The sequence below is a fragment of the Gossypium arboreum genome, chromosome 10, assembly GCF_025698485.1.
Source record: "Gossypium arboreum isolate Shixiya-1 chromosome 10, ASM2569848v2, whole genome shotgun sequence".
In the NCBI taxonomy this organism is placed as follows: domain Eukaryota; kingdom Viridiplantae; phylum Streptophyta; class Magnoliopsida; order Malvales; family Malvaceae; genus Gossypium; species Gossypium arboreum.
This window is the reverse complement of record NC_069079.1, coordinates 114,276,273-114,293,467: the sequence shown is the minus strand read 5'-3', so window position 1 is coordinate 114,293,467 and position 17,195 is coordinate 114,276,273. Positions and strand designations below refer to the sequence as shown.

The 17,195-nt window shown below is 32.9% G+C and overlaps 1 non-coding gene across 1 annotated transcript; it reads left to right on the top strand.

The window, feature by feature from the left end:
• Positions 1-527: 527 nt before the first annotated feature.
• Positions 528-634, top strand: LOC128283194 (small nucleolar RNA R71). Its single transcript, XR_008273536.1, has one exon. It is a non-coding gene; the product is annotated as a small nucleolar RNA R71 (small nucleolar RNA).
• The last annotated feature ends 16,561 nt before the right edge of the window (positions 635-17,195 follow it).

The window sequence follows — 17,195 nt, the reverse complement described above, 5'->3', positions numbered from 1 at the left end:
TATGCCATATATGCATAAGTGTTACTGGTTCCAACCCCTTGTTTACTCCAATAAAAGTTAGGGTTGTTTCGCTAAGATGGGTTATAAAAATTGGATTGTAGTCCTTGCCTTCCTCGGTTTTAGTTTTGGTTACCCATGTAATACATAGATTCTAGGATTGATGGATATTCTTTGAAGAAGTGGCCTTCCCCATAATAAACATAGGATATAGTCTCAAATTGATTCGGTGGCTAAGCTACAAAATTATTAAACCCATTAGTATTAAAGTTTTTAAGCATTAAGGATATCGAGGATAACTAAGATGCGAGTGAAGTGAGAGTATCCACTTCATGTATCCAGTGACTCATCTTCCTGACACTGCTCAATTGGTTGGCCATTGATAATTGATGCTGGGAATCCTCTCAATTATTTCATAAGCCTCGTTATAAGACTTTGGAATGAGAGCACCGTTAGCAAAAGCATCTACTACCACCCTTGAGTGAGCATTAAGACGATTATAAAACGTCTTTAATTGGATGTAATGAGAGATTCCATGATAAGGGCATATTCATAATATTTCTTTAAACCTTTCTCATGCTTCATACAAGGACTCGTCATCCATCTACTGGAAGGTAGTGATCTTGTTCCTCAACATAGCATTCTTGCTAGGTGGGAAGTACTTTATAAGGAATCGTTCTGTTAACTCTTGTCATGTGGTAATGGAACTTGGTGGCAATGAGTTCAACTAGGCTCGAGCTCTGTCTCTTAGTGAATATGGGAACAACTTTAATCGTGTGCATTTTTGGGTACCCCGACTAGTTTGAAAGAATCGCTGACCTCCATAAACAATCTTAATTGGAGATGAGGATCTTCAGTAGGCATGCCACAGAATTGACCCACTGTTTAAAGCATTTGGAACATGACAAGCTTCAGCTCGAATTGTTGTGCCTCGATTTCAATTATCCTAATACCCCAGATAAAGTTCATGAAACACTTGTGCAACATACTGCTTTAAAGCTCTATCCCTATCATCAATAATAAGGATAGGATTTTGAGCATGATTTTCTCTATTTCCTTGATTCGGATTTTCAAAGTTCTTCTCATTAGTCCTTTTTTGAGTTGCTTGTCTTCTTTGTCGACAAGTACTTTCAATTTCATGATCTACACGGAACAAATTGATAATTCAACCAATACTCATAAACACCTGAAATAATTACAGAAAAAATAATGGAATTAAAATTAAACAATAAAATAAACCAAAATGCAAAATTAACCAATTCACAAACAATAACTTTAAATAGTCCCCGACAACGACGCCAAAAACTTGGAACAACGGAAATGTGCAACTGTACACAATCATTAACAAGTAATAAAGTGACAAGTAACTGTTGAGTTATCGTACCCACAGGGACTGTGAAAGAAAAATATTTCTAAACTGTAAATCAAACACTTTGGTGATGGGAAAAATATTTTCTTTTGAAGAAATGATTTTAAAAACTAAAAATTAACTAATTAATAGAAACAAAAGGAAAAATTTCAAAGCATGATTTCAGAAAGATGGTTTTAATCAAGATGACATAATTGTGTTAGATCAATTACATTCCTTAACTTTAAATTACTAAACCTATGTTCATGTTGTTACGAATATTTTCAGGGCAAGTTGGTAATTTGCTAACTACTACTCATACGAACTTACTAAATTAACTAATCTCTTGAACATTTTTCGATGTCAATTCAAACAATTAATCAATCTTCACAAGCACATAAAAGATTAAGTGGGGTAACAACATATTTCTATATTGAAATAGTTTAATCACAATAATCTTGCAAGTTATGCAAGGCTAATGTACCGTTTAATACCGTCGCTAATTTAACATTCAACTACCTTAGAAGATTAAACATGCACTATTAAATATTGTGCCAATTAATTATAGTTTCAATACATTTAATAATTAATTCATTCATTACCTTATATTTTATAATGCAAGTATAACATAAGCATGGTTTTATTTAATTGAATAATTCGCCAAGGCCTATAACAACACAAACATGATTTTAATAATTCAAGTGGACAAAATGCAATCAATCTAACATGAATTAATTTAAGTCATTTTAATTAGAACAAGAACAACAACACAATAATTATTTATACTCATGATCACAACATAAACAAGAAAATTAAAGAGAGTGGAACTAGGAAGCAAATCTAGAATTTCTCAATGTGCTCCTCTTCTTCTCTGCTCGTTCTGTTGAACTAAGGCCTCCACAAATAATTGAATGATGCTATTCCAAGGTGGAAGAAGGCTCTTTTCAAGAGGGAAATTGGCAAGGAAAATGGACAAGAAAAGGGGAAAACAAAGAAGAGAAAGTGAGTGAAAGAGAGAGAGATGTGTAGGAATGAAGGTGTGTTGAATGAAGTAGAAAAGGGGGGTATTTATAGGTGGAAGTGGCTACTAAAAAAAGAAAACAATTAGCAGCCATACATTCCCATTGGCCAGCCACACATGGAGAAAAGTTTGAATGTTTCAAACTTTGCTAAATTTAGCTTGGGGCAAATCTTCAAATGCATAAAAAGTGGAGGGGTTTGAATGGAGTTTAGCAAAATTTGAGGGCTGTTTGGCAAGCATAAAAATCAGAAAATTTCAGCTGATTGGGTCAGCTTGTTGGACAGTTTTTGGCTATCATTTTTCTTGTTGGATCAATCTTCTTTTATTAGCACAATCGGGTCACTTTCTCCTTCAGGCTTTATATTAATTTTTAACCCATTTAAATTTGGATAAAAAATAAATATAAAGTATATAGAATAATCATAATTTGGACCATCCTTGGTTGGAAAAATATTCAATGTTGCTCTTGGTTCATTCGATGCAAAAATTACTCCAACAGTTCAAGTGTTTCGAAGTGTTTGTCAAGCCAACTTTCACATTTTGTGCAAAACTGTCAAAAATAAACCAATTTTGTGAAAAATAATTATAAAAATAATTAAAATTCAATATTTTAATAATTTAAGTGCAAATTAATTATTTTATAAATAAAGTACGAATTTCGATAAAATTTACTACGAAACTGCATGAATTAGGGCTTAAAAGATGCTGAAAAGTCTATATATTTTTGTGTTTCCACCCATCACAACTCCAACAGCAAAATCGTTTGCATCACACATCAACTCAAAAGGTGAGTTCCAATCAGGTGTAACAATTATTGGGGCTGAGATTAACCAACCTTTTAATTCTTCAAAAGCTTCCGAACATATTATGTCAAACTCAAAAATGATGTCCTTCTCTAAAAGCATGCAGAAAGGCTTGGAAATTTTTGAAAAATCTTTAATAAACCTTCGGTAAAATTTGGCATGGCCTAAGAAATTTCAAACTCCTTTAACACTGACTGGAGGTGGTAAGTTTTCAATTACATCCACTTTCACTTTGTCAACTTTAGTCCCGTTTCTAGAAATTTTGTGTCCTAAGACAATTCCCTCCTTAACCATAAAGTGGAATTTCTCTCAGTTAAGAACAAAACTTCTCTCTTTTCATCTTTTTAGTACCTTAGCCAAATTACTCAAACTAACATCGTAAGTATTAAAAAAAAATCATCGATGAAAACCTCAACAATATTTTCTACCATATCAGTAAATATTGCCATCATGCATCGCTGAAATGTGGTAGGTACATTACATAAATCGAAAGCCATTTTCCTAAAAGCAAACTTACTGTACAGGCAAGTAATCATTTGTGTTGGTCTTCTGGGACTACAACTATTTGGTTATATCCCGAATATGCATCTAATAAACAGTAAAATTTGTTACCTACCAGTAAATCTAACCTCTAGTTCATAAAAGGCAACGAGAAATGGTCCTTTCGAGGAGCTTTGTTCAATTTCTTGTAGTCTATACAAAGTTTCCAACCCCATGTCTCAGGTCGTGTGGGTATTCGATGCGAGGCACACAATCGTGTCCCAGCTCATGTCCTTACCCATGTAACTCTTTAACTTGTGCCACACGGTCTATCACAAGCCTATGTGCTAGCCTGTGTGGTCTATTTAATTTTCACAAATTAGGTGTAGGTTTCACACGGCTGAGACACATGCCCGTGTCTCTGCCTGTGTGCTCAATTTTGAGCATTCTATTTCTTAATTTAGGATGCATGGGACACATGGTGATAAACCGTAATTTATAGATATTTTTACCCCATGCTTAACGCATTTTATGGATGATTTTTCCTTCGAATTAGTGAATTTGATGCTCCTAATGCTTTAATTTCATGCTTTATACTTAGGAGAGCATAGGAGAGCGAAAGGAACGACAAACTGGCCAAAAACGGAGAAAATGGGCCAAAGTACGAACTCAACACGGCCTGGACTTCCTCATACGGGTAGCCCACACGGCCGTGTCAATCTGGCAGAACCGAAGCAATACTCACACGGGTATAACACACGCCCGTTCCACTCTAACAGGCTCGAACACGGCCTGAAGTAATCGCCACGGGAGTGTCACACGGGCGTGTCCCTGCCGAGCCCAAGTTGAGTCCAATTCGAAAAAGGCCACTTTTGAGGGCTCATAGGCATTCCAAAGCCTATAAATACACCCCAGAAGAGAAGAAAAGATGACACACAGAATAGGGAGTAAGGAATTACTCCAAGGAAGCCGATTGATTCATCTCAGAAGCTGGATTCATCATCAAGACTGAAGATCTCTCTCGATTCCCATTCAGGAGTTTTGGGTTTTCTTTATATTTTGTATTCTTTATTATTCTAAGATGTTTTCTTATTTAGTTATGAACTAAATTCCCTAAATACCGAAGGGGAATGAAACCTAATACGAATCTTATTATTATTCTCTGAATTGTATGATAAATATTTAACTTGTTCTTAATTATGTGTTCTTAATTCTTGTTTTAATATCCCAGGATACTGATTCAACATAAGCTCTTATTCAGATGAGGAATAGACCCTGTCTAAGAGTACATTTGTCATAATTAAGCAGAGTTGATTGCACACCTAAACATAGAGTGACAAGATTTTGCCGGATTAGGGTGAAACCTAATAAGGGGATCCATAGATCGTGTTAATGCAACCCTAGAGTGTTAATTAGAGAAAGGTCTCAATTATTCAATCTAGGGATTAGACATTATTAGTCTTGAATAGGGATAATAACATAACTTAGGGATCTCTACGGAATAAGTTAAATGAATAAGCCCTCCGATTCGGAGCCAGAATAACAAGTACAATCTAGGTGGATTTTTCCTTAGGTATTGTCTTAATTCAATCGATTTTTCCCAAAAGAAATTCCCCAATTCTATTCTCTGTGAGTTCTTAGTTTAGATAATTAGTTAGTTAAAACAAAACCCCATTGTTCTTAGGCTAGATAATAAAAAGGCAGTCATTACTAGTACTTTTAGTTCCTTTGGGTTTGACAATCCTATCTTGCTAAAACTATACTATTGTTCGATAGGTACACTTGCCTACATCGCGATAATAGTTAGTTTCAAGAACAATTAATTATAAATATTTAAAACCTATCACGAAATCATGCGATCACATGGTCAAACCACATGCCCATGTGCCAGGTCGTGTGTCACACACGATCAAGACACACGCCCATGTGTCTACCCGTATGGACAAAATAAGGCCATTTTCTAGCCTTATTTCTCACCCAAATTTGTCAATAACCTACAACAGCATTTGTATATATTTACCAACCAATTCAAGTCATATAACTCAAGCAAACATCATTTACATGTATGATATAACATCACCTATATTCATATAGCCAATCTTACCTTTTTGTTAAGGCATATAGTTTACCTTAATTTAATCTAAACATACCATACACATATATATATTAACATGATATAACTTTGTAGTAATATACCAAATCAAACATCATTAACCATACCAATGGCTAGATTACAAACATCCATTTACAAGCCATCATTTGGCTAAGTTAGCCTATACATGCCATTTAACCAAAATAAGTTTACTATTTATACCAAAGCGGGCTAGTGGATAGTGTGATGATGCTCAGACCGATCTCCAACCTTTGCAAGCTTTCGAGCACTATAAAATAGAGAAAATAAAACCTAGTAAGCATTTAATGCTTAGTAAGCTCATATAACAAGAATTAAACTTACCAAATTACATTCATTCAAATAAGCATACAATAACATGATTCCCATCAAATTGGCAAATTTTCCTAATCATATACACTCAAACAAGTATGTTAGTCACATAATTAACATGTACATTAAATAGCATGGATGAGCTCATCAAGTTACGTCATTTTCAAGAATTTCAGGAACATTCGAGATATAATTCATATAATTCATATAATCTTATAGATTCTCATTTTTAGAATTTATCCGTTGAATCATTGAAATTTCGATGGATACTCAGGTAGTACACACAAGGTTTACAAAATTATAAACTTAGCATGAAAATATTATAATTTCCAAGTGATTGAACGCTGATTATGGATGGAATTAGAATTGGTTATGTGTATTGGGGCTTACATGTGAAATTTTTTAATAGTTTTGATTTTAGGGACTAAATTAAATAAAATGTAAAAGTTTAGGGTCAAATTTATGAAATATCATTAAAAGGACTTAAATGCATAAATTTGATTGTTTGCGTTTAAATTTATTTAATTGAATTAAACTATACTTTAGATCAAGAACCTCATCAACTGAAGAACATACGAGGAAAGGAAAAATTGTCTATTGGTCCCTAATGGTAAAATTGCTTTGACAGGTAAGTTCATAAGTTTATTTTTTGTTATAATTCATGGTTAAATACTATTAATGATTTATATATATTGGAAATGGTTGAAATGAAATTTATCTATGTGAAATAAATTGAATTTTCTAAAATGATTTAGATGGATCGAGTAAAAGTTTCATACATGAGGTTTCTGATTGAATTTCTGTTTTGAACAGAGCTCATGCATGTGTTGCATACTCGGATTTAGCCTGCACTGGTAATCTGTTATCGTTTTAAAGGTTTAGCCTAGACCAGTAACCTTATATGTATATATAACCTTGGCCAGACTATTTTTCTGTGTTTTTATTGGTTTAGTCCGGACAGGTAACCTAATACACATGCTCTGTACCCTATTAGCTCATACGAGCATTATATGTTTCCAAACTTATGTATTGCGTACTTTTACAAAGATCCATCGAAAGATTAAATGTTACTTGATACGGAACTTCTTAAGGAAATAAACGAATTACGAATTCTATATATCCTTATGTTTAAATGTTTACTAATTTGGAATTATTGTATTATGTTGTAATAAGGTTGATATTTAATTGACTATGTGCAAATGGCTATGTAATGAGTATGGTAAGCTAAAGATTTTAATTGTGGAAACTTACTAAGTATTTTGCATACTTACTTTTGTTATTATTTCTCTGTAGATTTTGAACTTTTGGGTCGTGTTGATCGGATCAATGAAGCTTACACCTATCATCATCTCTGTTTGGTAGATTTTGAAGTCTTGAATTATGGTTAATTGTGGCATGTATATTGGATGCTTATTTTATAAATGTTTGGAGATGTTTTAGTACTTTGGTTGAAAATGGACTTTTGTGCAAAGTTAGTACTTATACCTATATGCTTTATTGACATCTTGGTAATGTGAAGTTATAGTATGTTTAATGGTATTTGTGGATGCCCATTTGGTAACAAATTTGGCATGTTTATTGTTAGTTAGATGATTTGAATAGATGAATTGTTTTGGTCGTTAAATGTTGTTTATATGTGGTGTCAATGACGGCATATTGGTTAGGCACATAGGTTGATTGATTTTGGCATGTTTTAGGTGTGTTTGATTGTGTTTTAATGTATGAAAGTGTTTAAATAGATGATTTTGGCATGTTTTAGGTGTTCTTGCATTAGGGGTTATTTTGGTAGCACACAACCTGGGAAACGAATTGTCACACGGCCATGTGCCACACATGGCCTTCTCACACAATCGTGTGTCATTTTAATTTTAAGTGCAGGATTGTTCACGCGATCTCAGAGAGTTACACGGCTTAGCGACATGGCCGTGTGACCTTACTTCAGATACACAAACAAGCTGGCACACGGTCTGCAACACGATCGTGTGGCCTTATTTTGAATACTCACACGGGCAGGCACATGGGTTGGGACACGACCGTGTGACCCATATTTCGATTTGTACACGGTTGGCCACAAGGCCATGTTTATAAGTCACACACTCTGGGTGTGACCCCTTTTTCTAAAATTTTCAATTTTTTTCATATTTTTCTATTTTGATTCAAATTAGTCCCTAATTGTTTCCAAGCCATTTTTAGGGCCCTGTAAGCTCAATTTAAGGCCCGTAAATGTACTTATGCTATGAATGAATTGTAAATTCGATGTTGAATTTTAAATTAATACATGAATTATTTAATGAAGTAAATTATTTGATATGTACCGTAATGCTTCATTACCCTAATTCAGCGACGGAGACAGGTTAGGGGTGTTACAATCAATTTCCATATTTATAAAATATGGTCTTTTGATGTGACATACTAGTTTCAAATAGGCCCCATGCATGTCAACACGTACCCTCCCCTAGGATCATCACGTGTCCTCCTAGCATGGGTTTTCGCCAACATGTTGGCGAACTGTGTGTTAGCGAAGCTTTTAGGCGAACTGTATGGTATGTGAGCTGCTAAGCAGCGAGCTACATAATCATAAACAATAATTGGTCGGGTCGGTTTTAGTTGAATAGCAGGTTGGATCAAGACAAATGATGGCTAACACTATAACAAGAATCTACAAAATTAAATCTCAAAACTTTTGAAAATTTTTAATTTAACCCCTCAAAATTTTACTTACTTTGTATCACTTTGGCCTTCAACTTTCAAAATTTAATTAAATTATTTTTTTACGTAAAAACCTATTGATTTGCTAGAATTTTAACGGTATTAACGTAACTTATATTATAAGCTACATGTACTTCATTATTCTTATGGACACATTATGTGAAAAGTTAGCTACAAGGTCAGGAAAGAAGGTTGTAATTAAGCTACATGATTATTTTTTGGTATAATTAGATATGCTCTCATCTATTTTACAATTTGAATCTAGTTATATTCAAATGGAAAATAATATTTGAGTAAAGCTTATCCAATAATATTGGCTCCAAATTTCAATCTTATTTGTTCTTCTTTGAACCACGTGTCTTATATCTGGCAAATACTATATGTGCCACCCAATATACGCCACGTTTTTTTATCGGGAAACAGGATGTATTAAATTGATTATGGGTGGGTCTGAAATTGCAAGTTAAAAGCATTAAATCTGATAGCAACATATAGAATATCACACAGCACGCGCTTAAATTGCAGTTCATACAACGACAATGGAATATGCTAGTTTTTGTATGATGCTCTGTACCTAATTGTAGAAAAGAAGATAGATTTTATAAATTAACATCACCACAGCTTTGTGGGGTATCTTTGCATACATATTATGAGGAACCATTAGAAATTGCAGCAGATAGTGAAGTAATAACTCATGTCACATTTTATATGTATTTTATAGTTGTTATGTTTAAAATTATAATCCTCCACTTTTATATTCTACTTCTATATTTATTCTCTTTATTTATATTTAAAATTTAATTTTACAAAAAAATCATTTTAATCTTTCATCTAACTTAAAAGTTAATATTTTTAACTTTACTGACATAAATATATATGGATTGTCAAACTTTCTTTTGTAGAATTTGTAGTTTTGTATGCTAAATTATGATGCATATTTTAGTTTAAATCTCATTAATTTTATTTGTTTAATATCTTTATTAATTTTTTAAATTAATTAAATTGATATATTTACTTTAATTGTGGTATTAATGCTTTTTGAAAGAACTAAACGATATTTGTAAGCAAAACCAAACAGTGCTAAAAGTAGTGCTTAAGAGTAGTGTCAACTGCTTCAGGAATAGCAAACCAGAAAAATAATGAACGCATGATATGGTTACACAATTCACCATTTTAGCACCTCGTACAAAAAGTGATTACAGGCGCTATTAAATTAGGATCTTACTTTTGCACCTAAGATCTAGACAATTCTCCTCTAAAATTTCACCCTGAAAACTTAGAATACAAACAAATGAACATATTGGATTTTTCACTCAATGCACTCAATATAGGTGTTCCTCGCTAAATAAAAATAAGTGTTCTCAAATTACTACAATAACTATACAAGTCTTCTTAGTTTATAAGGAATCAAGCTTGCTAGCATATTATCAATTACAATAAATATTTCCAACAAATAGCACGATAACCAGCATATAAAATATCTTCAATGAGTCCAAGATAAGTCTTGAATCTTCAGGATATGCTTCTAAATTTATTCATTTTGGTTCAATCTCTTCAAAATAGGGAAGTTGATTTTCTTGATCTGATCTAAACTGATCTTCAACATACATTACTATAAACAGTTTGGATATCATAAGTGGGCTTGTACACATCCAAATAACAACACATGTAACACATTTTAAGACCACCATGATATATAAGTGGTATAATACCGAGGATATGAATAGAAGATTTCCCCGGTAAATGAATGTGATTTATCAGTGATAGTAGTTAACATTATTAGATATTGGGGAAATTTGAACTAAGTGGTATATCGTGAGATATTAATCTGATGTATAGACTAAATTGTAAAGTTGTGAAAAGTGTAGGGGTCAAATTGTAAAATTTAAAAGATGTTGGATTAAATTGAATTGGTGGGAAAAGTGCAAGGACTAGAGTTGAAATTTTACCAAAAATAAGAAATGACTCAAACGTGAATATTAAAGATTTGAAATAGCAAAATGATCATTATTTAAGTGAAGAATTTTTTGGTAAAATTATGCCCTTGAACATGTGTACTAAATTTGAACCATTGGATTTACTTGATAAAGTGGGAACTAATATTGAAATTGGATTAAAGATAATTATATTTCTTAATTCATGGAATTTTGGCATGATATTAACGAATGGGTTTTGATGGAAAGTGATATGGAATCATAGCCCTTGGATGAAAATCATGATGTTGGAATATTTATGATATTTTATTAAGATACTTACTAAAGGAAAAGTGAAGAAATATTCTTCATATTCTCCTTTGCATGAACTTCCAATCAAAAGGAAAAAAAACGTAAGTTTTGCTTGTCTTACAATTTGGTGTTTCTCCATTAAATTTCACCTTACCAACCCAAAACACTTGGAATTTACATGGAAACTGAAGAGAAAATTTGATTTTTAGACCTTGGTGAGCTTGTTTATCATCTTGGAATCAAGAAACTTGAAGTTCGAAGTGAGAGAAAGCTAAGAAAGTATGAGAAATCAAGGTGAAAAGGTAAAATATCAAGTGTTCTCTTATCTAGTTCAGTTTTATTGAAGTAGAAATGTGAGAGTGATTTCTAGTAAAGATATTTGATTATTTTTATACTATGTTCACGAAGAGAAAAAGAAGGAAAGTGATGAAAGTGTTGTAAACAAAGGAAAGGAAGTGACAAAAGTGTAGAAAGAAAGAAAAGTGAAGCAAATGAAGTGAAATCTAGCAAAAAAGGGAGAGAAAAAAAAGGTAATTACTCCTATAAATTCTATTTATTTTTAAAAGGACTAGATTGAATTATGTGATAAATTCGGTGAAGTAATTGTGAAATTAATTAAGAAAATAATATTAGTATGAAAATTATAATTGTAACGACATAAAAAATTTGCTTAGCTTGGTCGCTAATTGTGGCGATTTTTTGAAAACATTGAAAACTGACATTTGATTTTGTAATAAAAGAGGGAGTCGCCACCGATCCTTTTTATAGGTATGATCGGACACCTAATAAATTTATAATAAAAATGAGGCCGAATTTAGGTCTACGTTAAAATCCAGAGAAAAATTAGGATTCGGGAGTCGGTTACGCGCAAGGAAGGTATTAGCACCCTCGCGACGCCCAAAATTGGTATCTTGTAAAACACGTGTTGTTTTGATTTTCAAAAATACGAGTTCAATGTAACATTTAGTCGTGATCTAATTGAAACACAAGAATTTTCAATTTTTTTTGGATTTTTTGGGAAGGACGTACCGTTTTAACATGAGTCGATTGATGTTCACCCAACATAGCGATGAAATAAGTGACTTTGTGTTAATTCGGTTCATTACCTTAATTATTAATTAGGAAACAAGGATATGATTTTCGAAGTAATGCAAAGCAAAACTGAGATGAAATAAAAATAAATAAATGGAAGAACTAGAAATATATTGGAGCAAATAACAAATAAGACAATAATATTAAAAACTCTAACAATGCATGCAAGATTAAATATAATTATGGTATCAAATACGAGAACACGATGAATATACATATGTAAAATGACATTAAGAGCATGCACATAATATATAATTATACATATATAAATATAATTAGTAATAATGTTAGAGATATACTATATATACTATTTGAAATATACATGAAGTGATAAAACATATATAAGTAACTAGTAATGTTAAAGTATATACATAATATGTACATATATATGTATAAAATGAATATTGAAAATGTATGTACATAACATATATGAAAAATATATAAACATGATATAATATGTAAAAATATAATATAGTATTCGTATGAAATGTAGAAATATAATATAAAAACTATGCACACGTAATACATAAAAAATACATATATAATACAACACTAAAATATTTACAAAACATATATATATTAGAAATAATGACGTTGAAGAAAACTATTACAATATTATGTGAATATATACTTTTATATATATATATATTATAGATATATAATAAGACATATACTAAGGTTAATGATAATAACAAGGATGATATAAAATATATACACATATGACAAAAAACATTCACTATATTAACAATAACAATTATAATAGTAATAGTATTAAAATACAAAAAGGACAATAATATAGTAAGAATAATACATGGATAAATCTATATACATAAACAAAAATACACATTATTATATAATAATAATAATCGGGTAATATTGAAATACGATAACAAATACAAAAAAAAGATATTGAAATAAAGTAATAAAAATTAACCTATACATGAAAATATATATATATACCTATTTACTAAAACCATATACAAATATTGATAATGATAATGATAGTAATAATAATATTGAAATATAAAAGAATTAATAAAATATTACAATAAAGTGGATAAAAAATACTAAATACAAATACACGTATATATATACGCATATAATAAGAGTATACACTAACATATAATAATAATAATAATAATAATAATAATAATAATAATAATAATAATAATAATAATAATAATAGTATATAAAAAAGAATATTTAACGAAGAAATGAAAATAAACGAAAAAAGGACTAAAATTAAATTAAAAACAAAGTTGTGGGGCAGATTTAAAAAGAAAATAATGAGAAAGGGCCTATTTGAACACAGGCAAAACCAAGGGGGATCAAAAACGCAATATTACGAATTTTTCAAAACGTTGCGCAATAAGAGGGATTAATTTACAAACCAGATTAAATTTTAGGGCCAATTTATAAATAAATATAAACCTGATTTAAAATACCAAAAATGCGAAAGGATCGATTGCGCAAATAGCCTACTGAGTTAAAAACACGCGGATCCTGAAGCGGGTTCGGGTCGAATCGGGTCGGGCCAAGTGAAACGACGTCGTTTTGGGGCTAATGAGCAGCCGTTTTGGTGGGCTATATAAGGCCCTAATTTGACAAAAAAAACATCTGATGAAGAGAAAAGAAAAAAAAAAAGGGAGAGAAAGAAGAGAGAAGGGGAGAGGGAGAGGGAGCTACACGGTGGCCGGAGAAGGTAAAAAGTTTCTTTTTTTAGTTTTTTTTTATGTTTATGAATATATATACTGATTTTTATTTAAAAAATATGAAAAATATATGTATGTGTGATCGTAGATTAAGAATGAAAGAGGGAGAGAGATAGGACCTTAGCCTTTTGAGTCGGTTTATTTCCCTTCAATGCTTGTTGTATTTCTCTTTTTTTATGCTATTTTTGTGCTAAAAATGAGTTTCCTTCCTTTTATTATTACTTCCAAATCAAAAGAGAACCCCTTTTCTGTTTTTACAATCGGCTTTTATAGCCTATTTTTACACTCTGTTTCTTTGTTGCGTGTTTATTTGATCTTGCAGGTGAGTTGATGGCCGGCGGAGCAGGGCTGGTGTGCCAGAGGCATGGGGTGTAGGGAGAAGGTATAGTGCTGGTGTCAGTGGAGCGGGGGTAGGTTCGGCTAGGGTTTCTGTTTGATTTTGGGTATTGGGCTTAGTGGGCTATTGGGTTTGGGTAATTGGGTTAGCTTAGGTGCTGGGCTGCTGTAATTGGGTTGAATGGGTAGTTAGGTTAGTAGTATTTGGGTTTGGGTTGTAAATTGGGTAGGTTGTTGGGCTCCGGGTTTTGATGGGTATTTGGGGTTTAGTTAGGCTAAGTTTTAAGTTCAAATGGGTTAAGGGGTTTTGGGTTTCAGGTATGGGTCTGGTTGTAAAATGGGCTTGTGGGTAAAATTGGCCTGTAACAGCTGCCCCTCTTTGCTCGTTGTCGTGTAACGAGAATAGAGCAAAGACATAATGAAAGGCCAATTTTGCCTGGTCCTGCTGAGTCTTGACTTTTTTTATGTTCTTCTTGTTCAGATAGTCTTCTTCCAGTCCATCGCATCTTGTAGCTTTGGTTCAATCCACTGTATCTTATGACATATGCCTTGTAGCTTCAATCTTCTCCAGTGTAGCTTTAAGGATATGAGATTTTGTGGCTTGATCTGCTTCATTGTGACCTCAGAAAGATAAGATCTACAGCTTCAAATTGCTCTTCTATTGCTTCAGTGAGATAGGGTTTGTGGTCTTCTCTTCTGTAACTTTAGAAAAGCAAGATTTGATATCTTCGATCAGCTCTACTACAACTTCAAAGATAAGACTTGCAGCTTTGACCCGCTCCACTGCAACTTTAGGGAGACAAGATTTGTAGCTTTGACTTACTTCACTGCACTTCAGGGAGTCCAAATCTGGTGTCTTCCATCAGCTTCAATCTTTATTCTTTACTAGGCATATGATCTAGAGCTCAACTCATTTCTTGCAATATGAATTGACTCTTTGAATAACATGAACTAAAAAAAGAAATTGAAAATTGCTCAACACATGAGCCCAGGCTCAACTCAACTCTCGCAATATGAATTGGTCTTTTGAAACTTAATTTGAAAAGTAGATTTTGAAAAAAAAAAAGAAATTAAAAGGCTCAACTCACCTCTCGCAATATGAGTTGATTTTTTTGAAAAACAGAAATTAAAAGGCTCAACTCACCTCTCGCAATATGAGTTGATTTTTGAAAACATGAATTAAAACAGAAATTGGGAATACCTCAGCATGCCTTGAGGCTCAACTCTCCTCTCGCAATATGAGTTGATTTTGGAAAAGTAGAAATTGAAAAGCAGAATTTGAAAATACCTCAGCGTGTGACCTGAGACTCAACTCACCTCTCGCAATATGAGTTGATTTTGAAAAGCAGAAATTAAAAATGCCTCAGTATGTGAGCCGAGGCTCAACTCACTTCTCGCAATATGAGTTGATTTTTAAAAAACAGAAATTAAAAAAAAAAACAGAACTTGAAAATTCCTCAGCATGTGAGCCGAGGCTCAACTCACCTCTCGCAATATGAGTTGATTTCTCTGAAAATATAAACTGAAAAACAGAAATTGAAAATACCTCAGCGTGCCCCGAGGCTCAACTCACCTCTCGCAATATGAGTTGATTTAAAAACAGAAATAAAACATCAAAATACCAACACCTGTCATTTGGTAGAACTCAGGCGTCTTTTCCTTTGATTCAATACAGTTATCATCACATCCTCTTGCTCTACTGAAGTACCTATATATGTCATGTATGATGTTATCATGATATGCACATGTTTGTCCTAAATGCCTTTATGCCTACATGATTATGCAGCGCGCCTTAGGTATGTTTGCCGTATGTCCTTTTTGTTATGATCCTTGCGATGATTTGCATTCATTGCTTCGATTCTCACATTTCTCTTCAAGCCTTGTACCCGTCTTCAAGTTTCGACATTTCTCAAATATCATTCTTTTGCCCCTGGTTGAACTTTGTCCTTGCTTTGAGGCTCTTGTATTTGTCAAATTTTCATTCAGGTAATGCTTAACATTTCTTTTGTTTAGAGTATGTCATTTCACTATTTATCATGTAAATAAACACATAATGAGATGCATGAAAATGGTTAGGTAGGGGCAAAAAAGCTACCTCACATTTATTTATTTCAAATGTAGCAAACAAAGAAAGTTAATCAATGGTAAAAAAGTGTCATAAAGTGAAAAAGGATCGCATTCAACGGATACAATTGCTCTAGATAATTAACACATGAACTCTTCTTTATTCCTTCATCTAGAATCTTTTCGAGCATGGCTTCTTGCGTAGGAGATTTCGAGCTTTCATAAATGCTGCAAATACTGTAGTCTCGCTGTTTGACCCACCGTTCGAAACACCTTGTTCTTTAAGCCCGGGTTTGCTTCATTAGAATGCCCTTTCGGGTTTTCATCCTAATCTTTTGTGTTAATCAAGATGCCCTTTTCAGGTTTTCACCTTGATCCCCTTTTTCTTTTTTCTTTTTTTCTCCTTTTTTTTTAAGATGCCCTTTTCGGGTTTTCATCTTGGTTTCCTTTTTCAAGCATAATATTTCTTTACAGCATCTGAGTTCACTGGATTCGGTAACTCTTTCCCATCCATCTCGGTGAGAATCAAAGCTTCACCTGAGAATGCCCTCTTGACAATGTATGGACCTTCCCAATTTGGTGTCCATTTTCCTCGAAAGTCTTTTTGTATTGGGAGAATCTTTCTCAGCACGAGTTCTCCTTCGTGGAATTCTCTTGGCCGTACTTTCTTGTCATGGGCCGCGATCATTCTCTTCTTGTACATCTGTCCACGACAGATTGCTTTTAAGCGTTTTTCCTTGATGAGGTTTAACTGGTCATATCGAACTCAAACCCATTCTGTTTCCTCTAACTTCGACTCCATTAAGACTCGTAGAAAAAGGATTTCAACCTCGATAGGTAGCACAGCTTCCATTCCATAGACCAGAGAGAAAGGAGTTGCTCCCGTAGATGTCCGAACAGATGTGCGATATGCGTAAAAAGCAAAAGGTAGCTTTTCGTGCCAATCTTTATATGTCTCGATCATT